At 40.5% G+C, this 12,776-nt stretch overlaps 1 protein-coding gene across 17 annotated transcripts in view; it reads right to left on the bottom strand.

Annotated features, from left to right (window-relative positions):
* The window catches only part of SUPT3H (SPT3 homolog, SAGA and STAGA complex component), a 479,638-nt gene that overhangs the window by 292,011 nt on the left and 174,851 nt on the right, over window positions 1–12,776 (bottom strand). The gene's annotated exons all lie outside the window — the stretch shown is intronic.

The raw sequence follows: 12,776 nt of genomic DNA, 5'->3' as shown, positions 1-12,776 counted from the left end.
GTAAAGTTAGAACCCCTCTACTGCCCTGCCCCAGCTCTTTAGCCACCTTGTGTTTCCACACGCAGCCATCCCCCTACCTATTTTTAAACCTATAACAGGTAGTGCAACTCACTGGGCAACAGGCACAAGATTCTTCCAAATATTCTCTTTTCTATCTTCCTCCAGTTTGGCATCAGGGGATGAAGATCAAGTGTATATTGGTTGTCGTTTTTTAAGGGCTAGTGCCAGTTTTAAACAGACCCACCCCCCACTGCCCCGCAAAAAGTTATGGACAATGACAATTAAAAATCGCTAATATTTTATTAGTATATCACAACTTCTTTTTAAAAAATCCATATAAATTATTTGGAATTTATCATGTTAAATAAAGTTCCCTTGGAAATATTAGCTTTATATTACTCACCATAAAGTAGGCAAACTAAAATAAAACTTGTATTCCAATTTAAATAACTGAAGTACTTATGCTTTATTTTGATGAGTTTGTTCATTTAATTTAAAAATAATTGTACCTTAGCAACCTTGGACCTCTTAGTTTGTGAGCTCATTGCCCTAATCATATACTTAGATTGTCTGCCGGCCTTTGACATTATGCTTTGTTATGGAAAATTAATGCCAAAAGCTCATTAGAAGAAAAATATTGGTTTAAATTTTAAAGCTGTTTGCAAAGGATAATTTTAAGTAGGAAAAACCATGTTATAAATATGTGAGTTTTAATATGTGGTTTCCACTCTGTAGCTAACACAGACTACTCCATAATTTGGATGACAAGACAGGGCTCTGCATCACTGTGGATCCCCTTTGGTAGGCTGAACTAGAAGATGACTTTAGACAAATTATATCTCTTCCATTAAACATGCATGAAAAATTGTGGGAGTTGTACTAGGGTTAGCACCCACGGAAGTAATCATATTTTCCCTACATAAAAATGAGAGCATGCATGTAGATTACATGCCCATCTGTTTCACTTAGTGCTGTGTTGAAACCCCACCTCCCTTTCACAATCTCTTTGTTTCCCTCCAAAGGAGAGAGTCATTTTTCTGCCTCTTTTGCAGGGATGTTGAGAATTTTGGAGACATTTCTCAAACTTAACCAGGATGACCTCCCTTGGGGCTTTCCAGTGCTGCTGCTTGCCTGAAAGCTGAGTATTGTGGTTGCGGTTGTTCTTGTTAAAAAGACTTTTAACAGCAATACAACAAAACAAAAAATGTCTCACTCGGTTTTCAGGCACTCAGCAGGCAGCAGCACTGGAAAGCCCCAAGGGAGGACGTCTTTGTGAGTCCTCCGGGGGGCTTTCCAGGAAGCTCAAACAGCCAGAGAGGCTGCAAGGACAGAGTGGGATAAGAATGGTAAAGTAATGAGCACACCCACCATCATTACCCTCAGCCACCTCCTTACAGAAAGGTAAGCACTGGAGCCTTGCACACTGAGAAATGTCTCCAAAATTCTCACCCCTTCCAACAAATTTTTTTTTGCCCTTCACCCAACAAATGGTTGAAAATAAATAGAGCGAAAAATTCAGCATGATGCTAGGTTCATCTGTGCAGTCGGCAAGTGTGACGAGGACATCAAGGGTAGGCATTGTTGGGCACCTGCCAAGGGCGCACACTCCAGCAGGGGCCCATTGACAAGAGCTCCCTGGGGTCACTCTTCCTCTTCATCATTCCAGCCTACTTGTTCTCCTGCCTCTTGCTCTGACCCAGACAATGGAGGTGGTGAGAAGGAGAAGCAGTAGAGGCCACTGCCTACTTGCAAACTGGCTCTCTGCCTATCAGGCAAGCAAGTGGTAGCAATGATGACAAAGAGGATGAGGAGCAATAGCAGCTGATGACAGTTATGGTGAGAGAACATACTCACTGAGGGAGGGGGCCCATTGAGGGTGTCTTGCTCAAGGACCCTCACATATCATGGGGTGTGACTTGATTGTTTTCATGCTTTTTGTACAAATATTTTACTTGGACCCAGATTTAAATATGTTTAAACCATTTACATTAAATTAACAGCTTAATTTCTGTAAGTAATCATTATTGTTATTATTCCTACTTTATTTAAACTAGTGTAAAGCCTTTTATCTTCAGCAAAGGAGATCGTTACCTTGTCGTGGTGCTGGAGCTTGAGCACCTCAATGACGTCATGAGCTAAACCGTGAAGGGACACCCAAGACGGGAAGGTCATGGCAGAGAGGTCAGACTAAATACAATCCCTGGGGAAGGAAACAGCAACCCACCCCAGTATTCTTGCCATGAAAACTAAATGGATCAGTACAACCAGAGATATGTCGGTATACCATTGAAAGATGGGACACCCAGGTCGGAAGATGGTCAAAATGCTACTGGGGAGGAACAGAGGATAAGTTCAACTAGCCCCAGATGTGATGACGCAGCTAGCTCAAAGCCGAAAGGACGGCTAGCAGCCGATGGTAATGGTGGTGAACGACGAATCCGATGTTCTAAAGATCAACACACCATAGGAAGCTGGAATGTAGGATCTATGAGCCAGGGCAAATGGGATGTGGTTATTGGGGAGATGTCAAGAGTAAATATAGACATTTTGGGTGTCAGTGAACTGAAATGGACTGGAATGGGCCACTTCACATCAAATGACCACCAGATCTACTACTGTGGACAAGAGGACCACAGAAGAAATGGAGTAGCCGTCATAATTAATAATAAAGTGGCTAAAGCAGTGCTTGGATACAATCCAAAAAATGACAGAATGATCTCAATTCGAATTCAGGGTAAGCCATTTAACATCACAGTGATCCAAATATACGCCCCAAACACAGATGCTGAAGAAGCAGAAGTAGATCAGTTCTATGAGGATCTGCAGCATCTACTGGATAGTATGCCAAACAAAGATGTTATTTTCATTACAGGAGACTGGAATGCTAAGGTGGGTAGTCAAACGACACCTGGAATCACAGGCAAGCATGGTCTGGGAGAACAAAACGAAGCAGGACATAGGCTGATAGAATTTTGCCAAGACAACTCACTGTGCATAACAAACACTCTCTTCCAACAACTTAAGAGATGACTTTATACATGGACTTCACCAGACGGTCGAAACCGAAATCAGATTGACTACATCCTTTGTAGTCAAAGGTGGCGGACATCTATGCAGTTGGTAAAAACAAGACCTGGAGCTGATTGTAGTTCAGATCACGAACTTCTTATTGCACAATTTAGAATCAGACTAAAGGGAATAGGGAAGACCCACAGATCAGTTACATATGAGCTCACGAATATTCCTAATGAATATGCAGTGGAGGTGAAGAATAGATTTAAGGGACTAGATTTAGTAGATAAGGTCCCGGAAGAACTATGGACAGAAGTTCGCAACATTGTTCAGGAGGCGGCAACAAAAAACGTCCCAAAGAAAAAGTAAACCAAGAAGACAAGATGACTGTCTGCTGAGACACTGGAAGCAGCCCAAGAAAGAAGGAAAGCAAAAGGCAACAGTGATAGGGGGAGATATGCCCAATTAAATGCAAAATTCCAGAGGTTAGCCAGAAGAGATAAGGAATTATTTTTAAACAAGCAATGCGCGGAAGCGGAAGAAGATAATAGAATAGGAAGGACAAGAGACCTCTTCCAGAAAATTAGAAACATCGGAGGTAAATTCCAGGCAAAAATGGGTATGATAAAAAACAAAGATGGCAAGGACCTAACAGAAGCAGAAGAGATCAAGAAAAGGTGGCAACAATATATGGAAGATCTGTATAGGAAGGATAATCATATCGGGGATAGATTTGACGGTGTGGTCAGTGAGTTAGAGCTTCACATCCTGAAGAGTGAGGTTGAATGGGCCTTAAGAAGCATTGCTAATAACAAGGCAGCAGAAGATGATGGTGTCCCAGCTCAACTGTTTAAAATCTTGCAAGATGATGCTGTCAAGGTGATGCATGCCATATGCCAGCAAATTTGGAAAACAAAAGAATGGCCAACAGATTGGAAAAAATCAACTTATATCCCCATACCAAAAAAGGGAAGCACAAAAGAATGTTCAAACTATCAAACAGTGGCACTTATTTCACATGCCAGTAAGGTAATGCTCAAGATCTTGCAAGGTAGACTCCAGCAATTCATGGAATGAGAATTGCCAGATGTACAAGCTGGGTTTAGAAAAGGCAGAGGAACTAGAGACCAAATTGCCAGTATCCGCTGGATAATGGAGAAAGCCAGGGAGTTTCAGAAAAACATCTCTTTCTGTTTTATTGACTATTCTAAAGCCTTTGACTGTGATATTAATAATCACAAATTGTGGCAAGTTCTTGGTGGTATGGGGATACCAAGTCATCTTGTCTGCCTCCTGAAGAATCTGTATAACGACCAAGTAGCAACAGTAAGAACAGACCACGGAACAACGGACTGGTTTAAGATTGGGAAAGGAGTACGGCAGGATTGTATACTCTCACCCTACCTATTCAACCTGTACGCAGAACACATCATGCGACGTGCTGGGCTTGATGAAGCCAAGGCTGGAGATAAAATCGCTGGAAGAAACATTAACAATCTCCAATATGCAGATGATACCACTTTGATGGCTGAAAGCGAGGAGGAGCTGAGGAACCTCATGACAAAGGTGAAAGAAGAAAGTACAAAAGCTGGGTTGCAGTTAAACCTCAAAAAAACCAAGATTATGGCAACCAGCTTGATCGATAACTGGCAAATAGAGGGAGAAAACGTGGAGGCAGTGACAGACTTTGTTTTTCTAGGTGCAAAGATTACTGCAGACGCTGACTGCAGCCAGGAAATCAGAAGACGTTTACTTCTTGGGAGGACAGCAATGACAAATCTTGATAAAATAGTGAAGAGCAGAGACATCACACTGACAACAAAGGTCCACATAGTTAAAGCAATGGTATTCCCTGTAGTGACCTATGGCTGCGAGAGCTGGACCATAAGGAAGGCTGAGCAAAGGAAGATAGATGCTTTTGAACTGTGGTGCTGGAGGAAAATTCTGAGAGTGCCTTGGACTGCAAGAAGATCAAACCAGTCCATACTCCAGGAAATACAGCCAGACTGCTCACTTGAGGGAAGGATATTAAAGGCAAAACTGAAGTACTTCATCATGAGAACACAGGATACCCTGGAGAAGATGCTGTTGCTAGGGAAAGTGGAAGGCAAAGGAAGAGGGGCCGACCAAGGGCAAGATGGATGGATGATATTCTGGAGGTGACGGACTTGACCTTGGGGGCGCTGGGGGTGGCGACGGCCTACGGGAAGCTCTGGCGTGGGCTGGTCCATGAGGTCACGAAGAGTCGGAAGCGACTGACCGAATAAACAACAAAGCCTTTTATAAAAATGTAATATTTCTTAGACAGCAAGAGGGAAAAACCATGTTAACACAGCTTCAATGAAGATTTAAACAAATGTAAAAATATACTGGCACCATTCTTTAGGTAATTCACTAAAGTGAATTAAATTCACTAAAGATCAAATATTATTCTGACTGAATATTAGATAGGGCCTGGCTTGATCATGTGTCCAATCTAATATCCATGTAAATAAATCTTGAATGAACTCTAAAATGAGAAACAATTACTATAGCTTCCCCTGTCATCTGTTCATTATCTCATCTGTAATATCCCTATTAACCATAGAAAATGCAGATTTGTGGTGAGCCACATTTGGAATCACATGTACTACCCTTTTCAGTGCGTTAAATTAGAAACCCTTCATACAATTAAATTAAGGGCGCAATCCTACGGCTGCTAGTCAGTGGCTAGATGGCCACAGGATAGGTCAGTTCCCAGGAACCAACCTCCACCCCCTCCCGTGCTGCCTCATAGGGAGTGCAAATTGGCCCCACACTTCTAAGATGAGCACGGAGCGGCGAAAACAGGGTGTGCCTGGGGCAGGCCGGGGTGGGCGGAAGTACCATTCTGACGCTTCCTAGGCGTTGTCCAGCGTCTGCCCCTCCCACTCTGACTTCCAGCAGTTAGACAGCCAAAATCGGCAGTCTAGCTGCGAGTGCAGGGCAGCTGAAGCATGGAGGGGATGATCCCCTCCACGCTGCTCCTGCCCTGCATTAGATAGGCGGTCGCCTCCAAGTTCAGAGGTGGCCACCTATCCTAATAGGATTCCACCCTAAAAGATTTTAATTAAATTCAAGTCATGTTTTAGAGTCAAATTAGGCATTAATTATGTAATGCATAGTTACATCTAATGACAGTTTAATTGACAGTCACATGTAGCATCGCACTGTCATTTAAAATAAAATAAAATGCAGCCATAGAAGGCTGCAGTCTTGAGCAGAAGACTGGTAGGAAGAGAAGGGGTTGCCTAACCTTTTTCTTCCACTCCTAATCACCCAAACTGCATTTTCCCCATGGAGAGAAAAGGAGGTTTTGAGTGGAAGTAACAGGACAAAAGAAATGGCCTAGGCAGCCCCTGCCAGTCTTCCACTCAAGATTACAGCCTCCCACAATTGCTTTTCTCTTCTGTCAGGGGAAAGTTATAACACATGACTGTGTGAAATGTGTAACTGGGCTCTCAGAACAAGGATTTTTAGAGGAAGAATTCTTCATTTTTGCATTTCTTCTCTAATTTTAAATTATCATAATCACAGACCCAATCTTGCCCAAAGTTAAATATACTTAAATCCCACTGATTTCAGTGGGAGAAATAAGCATGGGCATAACTCTCCCATGGAAAGAATTTATATTGGGCCAGTGGTACTTAAACTGAAATCAGTAGCACTTAGGTATGATTGCCTTGGTCACTGCTTTTCCAATTTAACTCTACATTTAACTATTTTCCCTAGTGAATGCATCTTTTTTAAAAGAGTATAATGAATAATACTATAATAAATTATTTCCTGATGATGCATGGTACTAAATGAGACTGGAACTCAGCATGTTTTAAATCAATTAAGATACTCCTGTCACGCTTTTGTACACTTCCTGTGTTGCCCATCCTCCTCTCTCCCCCTACCTCATCACCACCCTTCTGAACCCTATTCCATTTTTCATATACAATTGCCCTTTAGGGAAGATTCCCATGTGCCACGCTTCCAAACCGGTATTTCAAACCAGGTCATAGTTACAGTGCCTCAATATTATTTAACCAGAATTATTGACATATTCCCATCTCACTCACACATGTACAGATACATAATTCCCTTATATCAAACTCAAATGGTTGAATGCCAATAGGACTGGAATCAAAATGCGGTCACTGAGAAACCAGAGGGAGGTATGAACAAGCACAGGTGAACTCTGACATATACAGAAGCAAGAAACTTTTTTTTAAAAAGGTCAAACCCTCAACCAAATAGCCCAATGAGGGAGGACTGATCATGCTCAGTGACCTCCATGAAATGTTGAGTGTCAGCTGGAAAAGGAAAAAAGGGAAGTGAATTGGTTTGCTTGAACCCTTTATAATATCCTGGAGGAAGGCACAGCTACTTGGAGCACTGAAGAGGAGCACTCCTTTTATGAGGTAAGAATATAATGCAGCATTTTGTTTCATGGCCCATTTATTCTCTTTGAAACCTGTTCAAAAACTGCAGTTCATGTAGAATATGGCTGTTAGATTAACTGGGGCTGTATGTTATGTTAATTAGGCCAGCTACGTTGGCTCAAAGTCCATTTCCAGGCACATTTCAAAGGCTTTAACCTTTAAATCCTGTCACAGCTTAGGACCACATACACCTACCCTATATCGGGTGTATGCGGTGCGTCTCCTGCAGACTCTCCCCTCCCTCCACCATCTGAGATGAGGTGGGTGGTTATCAGAGAAAGGGCCTTGGTGGAGGCACTCCAGTTGTGGAATGCTCTTCCCAGAGAGGTTCACCTGGCACCTGCCTTATGGTCATTTGGGCACCAAGCAAAACCTTTTATTTTCCCAAACATTTTTGATACAATTTTAATTCTGCTGTTTTATGCTGCTGTTATGATTCTGTGGCCTTTTAAGTTTATTATGTGTTTGAATTTACATTTTTTATTTTTTATTTTTGTAAACCACCATGGGAATATGATTGGAGGGCAATATAAAAATTCCAATGAAAAATAAATAATAGAATCATAGAATAGTAGGGTTGGAAGGGGCCTACAAGACCATCGAGTCCAACCCCCTGCTCAATGCAGGAAGAAATAAATCTTCATATCTACCTACAGCCTCTTCCAAGACAACAGCATCTAAGGGCGCAATCCTATGGCTGCTAGTCAGTGGCTAGGCAGCCACAGGAGAGGTCATTTCCCTGAGAACCAACCTCCACCCCCTCCTGCACTGCCTCGTAGGCAGCGCGGAACATGTCAGAAAGAGGTGATGCAGGATGAAGGTTGACATCTGCCATTTGTGGGATGATCTGTATGACTGGCTCAGAGTGTCCACCAAAACATGGTCCTCATCGGCAATGTGAAGAGCACTCAAAAGGATGCTTTGTTGATTTGCCCACTGGAACACATCCATCGTGAGACACACAAGCTTGGATGAATGTATGCCCCCTTGCTTTTTGATGTGCTACAATACTGCAGTATTGTCACCCAGGATTTGAACATGCCTTGAATACACGCAGAGCTTTCCAAGCAGCAAGAAACGCAAGATAGTTTATATGATGATTCTGCTCCACTGTAGAACAGGTTCCCTGAATCGAAAGTGGACCACAGTGAGCTTCCCATCCTGAAAGGGAGGCCTTTGTCATTGATATTTGCGGGGGGACGACGACGCCACGATATAAGTTACATGGCTGCATTCACCATAGAAGGGCCTTTGCTATCTTGTCTGGAAGTTTCAGACAATAACGTCGAGTTTCAGAGGTGAAATCGAAGTTTTAGAGCAATCAGTTCTGTTCCCCCCCACAAATTGTTTTTGTGAATGTTAACAAACCCAACCCAACCAAAACATAACAAAACCATAGTAGTAGTAGTAGTAGTAATATACAACAACATATTCTAAGATCCTGTTTCAAATAATACAATATTCAAAAAAGAAAAGAAGGAAAAGAAAAAATAGGTCACACATAAACTTCAGTGAAAGCACACCAAATATCCACATATAAGTCCATCTGCAAGTTATGCCTATATACCACTCTTTTAAATGTTGCTAGTGTTGCCAAGTCTTCAGTCCATTGCGCTATAGGTGGTGAGCTTTTATCCTTCCAAAAACGTAATATCAGTCTTTTAGCAATCACAAGGGCGCGAAAAGTCCATTTGCGCTGACCACGTGTTACATTCCAAGAAGCAGGTATGTAATTTAAAACAGCATTTACATCAGTAAATATTAAAGAGCTTTCCAATACAAAATTTATCTGTATAATAACTTCCTCCCAAAAGGAGGCAACCACTGGGCATTTCCAAAACATATGAATAAGAGAAGCACTGACTGCATTACACCTCCAACAATTAGCCAAATTTGACAAACCTTTATTTAAAAGGCATTGTGGTGTCCAATAGACCTGAAATAAAAGTTTCTGCTGAATAAGGCATAACCAAAGATGCATTGAAATGCCTGATACAGATGGCAAAATGGCAGTCCATTGATTAAACAAAATAGGACGTTCCAATTCCCTGTTCCATTCCTGCTGTAAACCACTTGCATCATATTTATTCATTGATAATAATGTTTGTAGACATGAATCGTAGGTCAATATATCTGATCAACTTCAATAAGTATTTCCAACAGTGAAGGAGACTCCAAAGCAGTAAAAGCAGCAGGACAGAATCTAGATACCAACAACTGTTTCAACTGCAGGCACTGCCATTCCGCTGTAGCAGGCAAATCAAATTGATCTTGCAAAGTTGAAAATAACAAAAACTCATCAACCCACTAATTGATCCAGGGTAAAGATCATTTTATCTGTCCAGGTCCACCATAAAAACACTTTCTTCCCAATTCTTAAATCTGGATTTCCCGATAAAGTCAGTTTAGCATGGGAAAATGGATCAAGCTGTAATTGACGTGACATTATACACCAAACTTCTCTAACTGCCAAAATTGTGGGAGGAGCTCTGTCTACCTTGATATGCCGAGAACCTAATGCCATACATTTAAAGAGAGGCTCCAGACAAGAAGATTCCAACACTGACCAAGGTGGAAAATCTAATCTGAGTGGAAAAGACCAAAATTTAGTAGAGATCAGCAAATAAGCCCGATGGTACATAATTAGATCTGCAAAACCAAACCCGCTTTCATTAATTGGAAGCTGCATCCTTTTTAAAGATATTCTTGGTGGAGAGGAACCCCAGAAAAATTTACGAAACAAATCATTAAGTTTTTGGAAATATTTGCCAGGTATAAGTATAGGGATCCCATGTATAACATAAATAATTCGAGGTATGGTATTCATCTTAAGTGCATTCACCTTACCCCATAAACTCAACTTTAAAGATGCCCATCTATCTATATATCATGAAAGATCATTAATCAACTTGTTTAAGTTCAAAGTAATCATTTGAGATATATCTCTAAGGATAATTAGCCCTAAGTAAGTAATAACCTCTGGGCATCATCGAAATTGCCAGTTGGGTAATACACTAGCGTATACCCTATCTCTAATCAGCATTATTTCGGACTTTGACCAATTAATTCAATAGCCGGACAGTTCAACGAAAGTATTAATCAATTTCATCAAAGCTGGAACCGACAACTGGAGTCTTGAGATAAGAAACAAAAAATCATCAGCGTAAAGGCTAATTTTGAATTCTAAACCAAAAGGGACAAATCCATGAATACTATTATTTTCTCGAATAGTACACGCCAGGGGTTCCAAACATAAATTGAATATCAATGGGGAAAGTGGACAACCTTGTCTGGTGCCACGCCCAAGTAAGAAAAAAAAAGCTGAGAATAAACTCTCGCTCTAGGAGCCAAGTATAAAATGTTAACCCGCTTCAAAAATTCTATAGGAAAACCAAAATTAGTCAATATGATAAACATAAATTTCCAATGAATTTTGTCAAAGGCCTTTTCTGCATCCAAGGAAATGATGGCTGCCTGATCAGTTCTTTCAGAGTTTAAAGCAACTAAATCAACAACTAATGTAAGATTATCAGCCCCCGGTCTATTTTTAATAAATCCCACCTGGTCTGGTCTAACCAATACAGTCATGACTTGTTGGCCAAGATTGCTGTTAATATTTTGATATCTACATTAATTAATGATATAGGTCGATAGTTAGCACAGTAAGTATGGTCATTGCCAGGCTTAGGAATCATGGTAATATAAGCATCATATAACGATAAAGAAAGGGAGCCTGCTTGAAAAATATGATTATAGAGGCAACTTTGGGGGTAAAAAACTAGAAAATGTTTTATAGCATTCAACTGGAAATCCATCTGGTCCAGGTGATTTCCTGGTATTCATTTTCATTATTGTACTCATAATTTCCTCTAAATGCAGAGGAGCTAAAAAAAGGAGCTGTTGTGAGGAATCTAAATGTGGAAGATTAATCTAAGGGAAAAAAGCATCCATATCTTGCTCTGATATCTTATTACCAGTACTATACAGATCAGAATAAAACTTTATACATTGTGAATTTATATCTGTAGAAGTATATACTTTGCCACTCTCATCTTTGATAGCTGAAATGACATTTTGATGCTGATGGTGCTCAAGACAATGTGCAAGGATCTTACCATTTTCCCAATATTTCTGTCATAGACAGGTCAGAGGAAATTCCGCCTACTGCAAAAGAATATTATTCAACTCATGCTTAGTACTCTGTAGCTCTTGATAGACTTGTGCTGTGCGGGAAGTGGCAAACTGAGTTATGAGATATTTCAGGTTCTTATTTAAGTACATCTGTTGAGTTTTTTAAAGCTTTTTTTTATAAGAAGCATAAGAGACAATTTGGCCCCTTATAAAAGGTTCACTAGCCTCCCATTCAACGGCGCACAAACCTGCTGTGCCCTCATTAATACTGAAGTACTGTGTTAGTCCAGCTAACTTCTGGGTTTAAAACTTCTCATCATTAAGAGGAGAAACAATGAAACGCCAAAGACCGGGGGCCCTAGGAGTATCAGAAAATGGCAGTTCCAACCATACTGGGGTATGATCTGACACTACCCATGTGTCAATCTTGCAATGTTTTATTTGACATACTAAAGTTGTAGAAATAAAAAAACAGTCTAATCTAAAACAGTTATGGTGAACTGGTGAAATAAAAGTATCCTCTCTATCAGCCTGGTGTAAAATTCTCCAAGCATCAATTAAACCATATTCCATCATATAAGCCTGGAGCGCCAATCTCACAGCAGAGTGAGTCTTAGGAGAAGGTGTACTCCTATAAAACAAAGGATCTAAGACCACATTAAAATGCCCACCCACAATCATAATCATAAGTAATATCAACCAGTTTAGCAAAACAATCATGAAACATAGCCGGAGAATCAATATTAGGCTCATATACATTGATCACAGCAATTAATTTACCCATATACTTTCCTACCAAGATCAAAAAACACCACTCAATATAAAAAAAAATTACCTGTTGAACTGAAATAGAAAGTCGCTTATGAATTAAAATCGCAAGCCCTTTACACCGTGTTGAAGTATCTGTGACATAGGCCTCCTCAAGCCTGTCCTTTTGCAACATCTGTCTATCTGCAGCCATCAAATGGGTTTCTGGTAAGAAAGCCATGTCAGCATTAAGCTCTTTCAACTTAGTAAGAATTCTGTCCTGTTTATTTACATTTCACAGTTCCTTGACATTCCATGAAGTCACATTAAACACTGAAAAACAAAAACAAATTATTTGTCCCTCCACCCAAACACATCTTTCCAAATTTGCAAACAATAACTAAATTTATATACCATAAATGGCACAACAAATACATC

This window comes from Heloderma suspectum, chromosome 1, assembly GCF_057233095.1.
Source record: "Heloderma suspectum isolate Gila_16-S chromosome 1, 16-S_ref, whole genome shotgun sequence".
Classification (NCBI taxonomy): domain Eukaryota; kingdom Metazoa; phylum Chordata; class Lepidosauria; order Squamata; family Helodermatidae; genus Heloderma; species Heloderma suspectum.
The sequence above is the reverse complement of the archived record's forward strand: the minus strand, read 5'-3'. Positions and strand labels throughout refer to the sequence as shown.